The 8,443-nt window shown below is 36.6% G+C and overlaps 1 pseudogene; it reads left to right on the plus strand.

The window, feature by feature from the left end:
• The first annotated feature begins 1,148 nt into the window (after positions 1–1,148).
• Positions 1,149–4,200, plus strand: LOC111631802 (annotated as a pseudogene).
• The last annotated feature ends 4,243 nt before the right edge of the window (positions 4,201–8,443 follow it).

The following is an 8,443-nucleotide window of genomic DNA, read 5'->3' on the forward strand; positions in this document are numbered from 1 at the left end:
AAAATTTAGAGGGAACATTGCTCCCGGGAGTACTTTCGATGATAAACTGGTCCCTATTTAGGTGTTTAAATGAAGAAAATCTGGAAAACTTCACATGGTAGTCACGGGATTGAATCCGGACGAGAATTCCAGAAATGTTTCAAGGAAAGTCGTCCTGAAAATCTTTGGGCACCGTCTCTCACAACCTTGCCTCTCCCGTTACTCCCATTACGAGTCTGGCTGAATCCACGATAGACCTAGAAAAAAAGGTCTTTCTACTGTTCACAGAGCGAAGAGTAAAAAAAAACGTTTTTTAATGCGATAGATTGAATTAATTATCCCAGAGAAGATATTTTCATATGTAACTTCGAGTTCAAACATCATCGGTGTAGTTCAACCAAACGAACAATTTTGTCATCTATTGCGGGTTATTTGACTCACTGGGATGGATTTTTCCCTTTGTAATATTAACTAAGATGTTACTGCAAGAAATCTGGAGGCTTAAATTAAACTATCTTGGGATGAACCTGTGCCTCTGTGTATTGATCATAATTGGAAGATTATTTGTAAAGAATTAGGACAGTTAAGATCCATTCAAATTCCTACAAAAACGCTATTTCATAATTACACGACCGTTGATCTTCATGCATTTTGTGATGCGCCAGAGAAGGATTACGGAGTAGTTGTTTACGTGCGATCATCAGATGAATCTTTGGGTTAGACTACTAACATCGAAGACTCGTGAAGCACTGTTAAAACCTATTTCAATTCCAAGGATGGAATTATGTGCAGCAGTTTTATTAGTTCATTTGGTGCAAGCAATACAAGGTGCACTTCAGATTAAGATTAATTCCATATTTGCATGAGATATCAGAGTATCAGAGATACAATCTATTTTGCCTGCGGAAAATTGGAATCACGTTGACAGAAACAAGAATCCTGCAGATTGTGTATCACGTGGACTCTTACCTTCAAAACTTGTAGAACATGATTTATGGTGGAATGGCCCAAAATGGCTGCTGTCCAATGACACCCTATTCACCAAGAATATACCTATTTGTGATGCAGCATTAAGGGAGGAGCGTAAACATGCTGTTTGTAGTGTTGGCACAAGCACAGAAGAGCTGTCTGCCATTTCTAAAATATCATTTGTAAAACTTCAACGAACCATGGCTTGGTACCTAAGATTTATGACAAATGCAAAATTATCACCTCCTTATAGGATATATGAGCATCTTACAACCAAGTAATTAAGAGAAGGATTATTAATCTACATCATCAAACATGTTCAAACAATAAGCTTTTGGGAAGAAATAAAGTGTGAGGCTCTGAACAAGTCCGAACCCTCACTAAAATTCGCGTTAAAATAATTTTGTTTTAAAGAAAAAAATATAATACAGTAGAGCGTCGTTTATCCGAATCAATTGGGGACTGGGGTTGTTCGTATAACTTATTTTTCGGATAACCGATTATGTACGAAAAAATACATTAACTTATCACATGTTGAAAATTTTCTCCGTTGCGTGTCGCTTCGCGTTGAATTTTCGTCGATGTTAAGCCTAACGTATACTTTTTAAAATAATAATCGTGGCTATTGTATCGTTAAAAATTATTTTTTTTAGTTTGTACAAACAAAATAAATATATTAAAAAATATAAAAACAAAAAAAATTATATTTTAGAAGTTATCTAGTATCAAAAACGTTCCATTCAGCATGACACAATCCTCAGAAAAACATCACACAAAGTGACAGTGCTGCCAGCTAAAACACACATAAACATAAAAAATATTGGAGTAGCCCAAGATATAGCCAAAGATTGCAGCGCCACAGCACTAGCGAAAATTTAAATTTGCCGACTGGAATTCTTTCGGATAACCGACTTTCGGATAAACGACGCTCTACTGTAGTTAGAAATAGACTTTTTATATGAAAACGCGACGCTAACTATTAAACAACTAGCAGACCCCGCCAGGCGTTATTGTCGCTCAAAATGTATCTATTATAAATGTATAACACTTCCCCCGTGGGAAAAATTTTTCGAAAAATCCCTTAGTGTACATTTTCTTGACGTACCCTATTAAAACGCAATCAAAAACGCAAAAAACCGCATCTGAAATAGTATAACAGAAGCCAAGTTCTTCACGGTAAGCCTTAATCCTGTCCCTCTCTCGGGGGGGGGAATCGACACGTATATTATATAAAAACACGTGCGTATTCGAATGCAGCGTTGTGTGAAAATTTGAAAGGACTACACATTTACAACAAACGAACATTACATTTTTATTTATATAGATAGATAAAACATGATCTGCTTTAGTTCATCCTCACAGAAAAGCATAATGCCTCACAGAAAAGCAAACTTAGGGCGTCGTACTTGTAGCGCCATCTGTTGGACATAAAAACCTTAACCCTAGATGATATCTTTTAATTTATATGAATGTTTAACGGAATAATATACAGCCTATGTCCACCCTGAGGTTCCATTCTAAATATTGGTGAAAGAATTTTTGAAATCGGATGAGTAGTTTCGGAGATTACCTGCTGCAAACAAACTTACAAACATTACCTCTTTATAATATTAGTATAGATAGAAGAATGTAAGTCCGTCGACCATCTCCGGTTGGAGATCGAATTAAACTTCGATTTTGACCTCTCCCGCGCCCCCGGAAGGTTTCGAATTGTCATCAGGTGACAAGGAGAGACTAATCGGAAAGTGAAATCAGAGGAAAACGGATAAAACCCCGGACATTCAAGGACGCGACGGCTTCTTCTCCCGAAAGTTCCAAGTGACAGATCTATTGTTGTGTGTGTGTCTCGCGCCTATCTTCGTCTCCATCTCCCGACCTCAGATCGACATCTTTCCATCAACGGAAGTCGACAGCATCGTCCCGGAGTCGTCGATGGAATTGTTCATTCGCGAACAAGGGACACTCCTTCAAAATGGGACTATCTTGGAAAGGAAAGGAAGACCCAGAGACCGCAGCCGACGTAGAACTTCCAAGATCGCGGAAATCTTGTAAGCTTCTTAAGTGTTTAATAAACGGGTTTTGTTGTTCGTAAACGAGGCATCTATCTCTGACTCAACTGCTTCCACGTGTCGTTGATTGTTACCGCTCGGCAGTCCAAACGGCAAGAGAGAGACGATGACGATATATATCACATATTATCGTTAATTACGTTTTTTTTTTTTTTTTAATTTCTCCCCACTCGGCCCACAAGTGCATTCAGTCTGGGAAATCACTGCCAAAAAATTCCAAAATCAGCAATTTATGTCCATTTTTAGATATTAGAGAGGTTGAGGCGCACGTTTTAAACGTGTAAACGTGTACATATGACGTTCGGCGCCGCTTTCCCGTAAGCCTAAAAGTTTGACAATGGTGTTTGGATAGTCGATGGAATCACGCTCGACATTTCAAACACCATCGTCAAACTTTTAGGCTTACGGGAAAGCGGCGCCGAACGTCACACGTACACGTTTACACGTTTAAAACGTGCGNCCGTAAGCCTAAAAGTTTGACAATGGTGTTTGGATAGTCGATGGAATCACGCTCGACATTTCAAACACCATCGTCAAACTTTTAGGCTTACGGGAAAGCGGCGCCGAACGTCACACGTACACGTTTACACGTTTAAAACGTGCGCCTCAACCTTTCTAATGATAATAGATTAACAGTTGGAGGCAGATTGCAGAATGCCACCCTCAATTTTTGTAAGAAACATCCTGCAATACTACCTGCTAGACATTATTTGACTAAATGTACTGTATTTTAACCTATTTTCATAGGAAATGTTTACATCTTATCGGACAGGCCTTATTGTATCAGGTAAGACAAATGTTTTGGCTTTTAAATGGACGATCCCTCTACAGAAACGTTGTTCATGAAATGTATTACTGTACTTGCTTTAAGGTTAAACAAGTCGTTTCTCAGCAATGTTTAGGTAATCTACCTTATGAGAGAGTGAACCAAAATTATGTGTTCAACTATAAAGAAATTGACTTTTGTGGACATTTTCTTATAAAGTATAAGAATCAAAGAAAGGATACTTATAATAAAATTTATGTGTGTATATTCATTTGTTTTGTGACTCGAACCATACATCTGGAAATAGTATCTGATTTCACATCTGATTCATTTATTGCAACATTAAAGAGATTTTTCTCGAGACGTAGTAAAAGTGCCAAATTATTTACGAACAATGCAAGAACATTTATTGGATGAAGCCCAGGCAGAATTGAAACAGTTCTACGATATGGTAAATAAGTCAGATGAAAAATTGACTAATTATTTGTCATCCGAAAACATTCAGTGGAACTTCAACCCCCCAGAGTACTAAATTTCAGTGGATTGTGGGTAAATTAAAGACGAATTATCGAATAACCTATAGCAGTGTTTCTCAACCTTTTTCGTAACACGGACCGGTAAAATTATGGATAACTACGTGGACCAGTAACTTTATGCGACTATGAATTATGCTTATTTATTACGTTTATACATTACATACTTATCTAGAGTTTCTGTACAAAACAAAGTACATAGAGTTACTCTAGATTACTATTTAAATGTCACCCTAATCATCTGCGCTAGTATCAGTAAGTTCAAATATTTTTCTGCGGACCGATGAAATTTTTTCGCGGATCGTCACCGGTCCATGGACCGGCGGTTGGGAAACACTAATCTATAGCATTAATCTGTTAAAATGTAAGGCAAATACAGTAACTTTAAGAGGCGGACCAACATAAGTGAATCGTCTATTTGTAAAATGATTGGATCGGAACGTTCAGGAATTAGTTGCTGGAGATCGCTTTCAGTAATTTACTCTTTAAAGAAAACATTGTAACTCAACTGCCGGACCTGTATAAACTAGAAGGCTATCAACACATCATCAAGCAAGTAAAGGAAACATTTGTTCTTCTGCTTCTATTCCTTTTTTATATTTTTTTTAAAATTTAATATGTAACCGGTTCAAACACCGTTATTTTCTAGGAATTATCACATCCACAGACTCCAAAAATGCTAGCCAATCAACAACTTTATTTTTGAATACATCTGGATAAAATAACGTTGTTGAATGGCTAGTATTATTGCAGTCTGTGGATGTGATAATTCCTAGAAAATAACGGTGTTTGAACCCATTATATATTGAAATTTAAAGGAAACATTACTGCTGTAGTTTGTAGTTTGTAAATACTATTTTTATATAAATCAAACATTGATTTAGAAATGACGCAAATTTATAGCTGATGTTATAAAAATTATAAATACTTTGTTGTTCGTGGCAGTCATCTTGAATTTTATGTGGATTCGCTGTCTTTTAATGAAGCTGCTTAACTTTACTAGACAATAGCCTAGCAGTTCGTTAATTCAACACCTGATAATCCGGAATTATCCGATAATAATCTGATATTCTAGTGCTCCGCGCATCGGAATATATTAGGACACATTTAGGTTATCTAAAAAACCATAGTCTGTATTCAGAGCCGGTCCTACCATAGGGCGAACGGAGCAGCCGCTCCAGGCGCTAAGTCCAAGGGGGCGCCTCAGTGGTAAAGAAAATTAAAGGGTATAAATTAGGGGCAACCAAGGGGGGCGCCATAATAGGATCTCGCTCCATCCTAAAACTTGCCTCGGGCCGGCACTGTCTGTATTGTATTGAACGAATATTGTTTTACGAGAGCTGGCACACGCTTTGTGCTAGGTAACGTGCGTTACTGGTATATTCTTCCCATAAGCCAAAGCGAGAATAACGCGCCTAGAAATAGGTTTCTCATAAATGTCGATTCTGGACAATACAGAGTTCATCAACGTTTCTGCATATTTTTCGATTAATCTTAACACAGTATAGTCATGCACTGCATTCAATGCAGTGTATTGTATTCAGACCGATTAGATCGTGCACAAACAAATCGGAAGCATAAACAGCTGGTATAAAATGTACAGCAATGTCTGAAACATTCAGATCGCAGACAACTTATCGAATTTTGCGAAAATACAAAAGCCTTCGGTAATCTGGCCCCGTACGTACCGGATTTAAGAATTCTACTATATATAATTATTTCTATTTAAGCCCCTTAAGCTCGAAACCCCTAAGCAAACTTTTTAGGCCAATTTGGCCCATTATAAATAGGCCCGATTCCCAGTATAATCATTCGACACAACGAAGGATGAGGCAGTGGCGTGCCGTGACATTTGATGATAGGGAAGCTGTGTTTCTTTAAGAAGCCGACTTACAGGGGCAATCAGTTAATTCTTTCTTTAAATGTATTTTTAATAGATTATTTATCTGACGTACTTAATAAATAAACAAGTTCAATATAATTACATCTGTTATTAGATCCAATATATTCTAAATGCCAATTCTCGTTTTGATAAAAACATATAACATCTATTTATTTAGATATAATATATCTATTACCGTAACTATCTCGTTATAATTTTCAATATTTATTTTATATTATTTACTAATGTTAAATTCTATTCCGCTTCGATTTCCAAATTGCTTCAAATACGAAAGAATCGACGATTTTTCGTGTCTTTTGCCAGCTAAATTGTCAAAGCCATTCTTATTCCACACACTAATTTCATTTTGCGGCGACAAATCACAGACTGGTGAGATGGCGCCACTCTTCTAGGAGTTTCCCGTGAATCCCGGATTGAAAAACGGGGACAAGGGTTTTTCCCAGTGGCGTGCCGTCATTAGAAGCGGTGAAAGCGCCGCTTTTCTTGTACAGGTAGGCCTCTTACAACGCGGTACCTTTACAACGCGTTTTCCCTCCAAAGCGGTTGGAAAAATGCGGTAATTTTCTTACAACGCGGTTTACGGTATTTAGAAACGAATTATCTTTCACATAACAGAAAAATTGCAACGGATCACGTGATACAAGCCGCAGTTCGGTATACAGAGCTAAAAGTCTTTGAAAACAGCTGTTTTTCGACGTTGTCGTGTTATTTATTCCCTTGAAAGTTTCAGGGGAAGACCGGTTTCTAGACAGATGTGCATGAGTTACCGTAAACACTCAAATATATCACTAAATTTTCCATCATTTATAATGTTTCAATAAGTGGGGACAACAAAAATGGTCCAAAACACAGTACTGTATAAACTTCTATTGGATGTATATTTTTAACAACATAGTGAAGGAAAGTTATTTTTTGCGATTTTTACTGTCCACAAAACTGATTGAAAACATTTTAGCCATAACAATGCCGAATGAAAAGAAAGGATCGTCGTTAAAAAGGAAATTTATAACTCTTCAAAGATAGAAATTTTGGATCGAATTAAAAATCAAGAGCAGATAGCTGATATTAGTAGGTATTTTAATTTAAATGAATCGACTATTCGGTCGATTAAGCGATCGGGAGAAAAGATTAGAAATTTGGTCGCATCCGGATCATCTATTCTTGCGAAAAATGTTGCTAGTGGGAGAGCGCCTATAATGTAAAAAATGGAACAAGCGCTAATATTATGGGTAGAAGATATGAACAAGAAACGGTTGCCTTTAAATAAAACTGCACTTAAACACAAAGCCTTAAAAATATTTGATTATTTAAAATAAATGGGACAGTCGTCAGCTGCAGTGGCGTAGCGTAAGTGTCCGGGGCGAAGGAAAATTTCGCTGCCCCCTTATTTAGGTATCTCAATTTAAAAGACTAAAATTCAGTTTCGTCACAGAATAAATAATGAACAATTCCGTGCTCATTTCAATCGGTCCGAATCGTAGGTGCGACAAAATTATGAAATGAAATGGTTCAAATTTTAACAAGATATTATTATTTATTGTGAAATTTTGCCGCCCCTTAAAAGTGTCGCTCCCACTACGCTTCGCCACTGGTCAGCTGATGAAACTAGTGTTAAATTCGTGGCTACCAATGGCTGGTTTGAAAAATTCAAAAAACGCCATTCAAACGCCAAGTTTTTCTCTTTTTAGAACCGAATCCCAGTTTTTGTATTGAGTTGGTATCTCCTATAACGCGATTTCCCACAACGCGGTATTTTCAAGGAACGTATCTACCGCGTTGTAGGAAGCCTACCTGTATATTCATACAATCGAATATTTTGTACCAGGTATGTTTAATTGTATATCCATCACACATTTTATTTTAACAAGTAACTTTTTATAATTTTATTTTTAATTTTAGCCCTTATATTATAGCTAGCAATTTAGAATGTAATTGTGATATTGAAAATTTATTTCAAAAAGTTTTGGCTCGAGACCATATAATGAAAAAGAAAAAATTTGTTCAACATTTTCATGATAAAATTTATGAAGATATAAAATGGCTTTGTGGATGCATAAAAATGCAAAATTTGTTTTGTTGGCCTTGCCTACTATTTTCAAATAAAATTAGTGTGTAGAATGAGATTGGCTTTGACGATTTAAATAATTTGAGTAAAGCTGGCAAAAGACACGAAAATCCTAAATCTCGCATCGATTCTTTCGTAAAATTGAAGCAATTTGGAAAT

The sequence above is a fragment of the Centruroides sculpturatus genome, unplaced genomic scaffold (genome assembly GCF_000671375.1).
Source record: "Centruroides sculpturatus isolate CEXI.00-Female unplaced genomic scaffold, Cexi_2.0 scaffold180, whole genome shotgun sequence".
Taxonomy (NCBI): Eukaryota; Metazoa; Arthropoda; class Arachnida; order Scorpiones; family Buthidae; genus Centruroides; species Centruroides sculpturatus.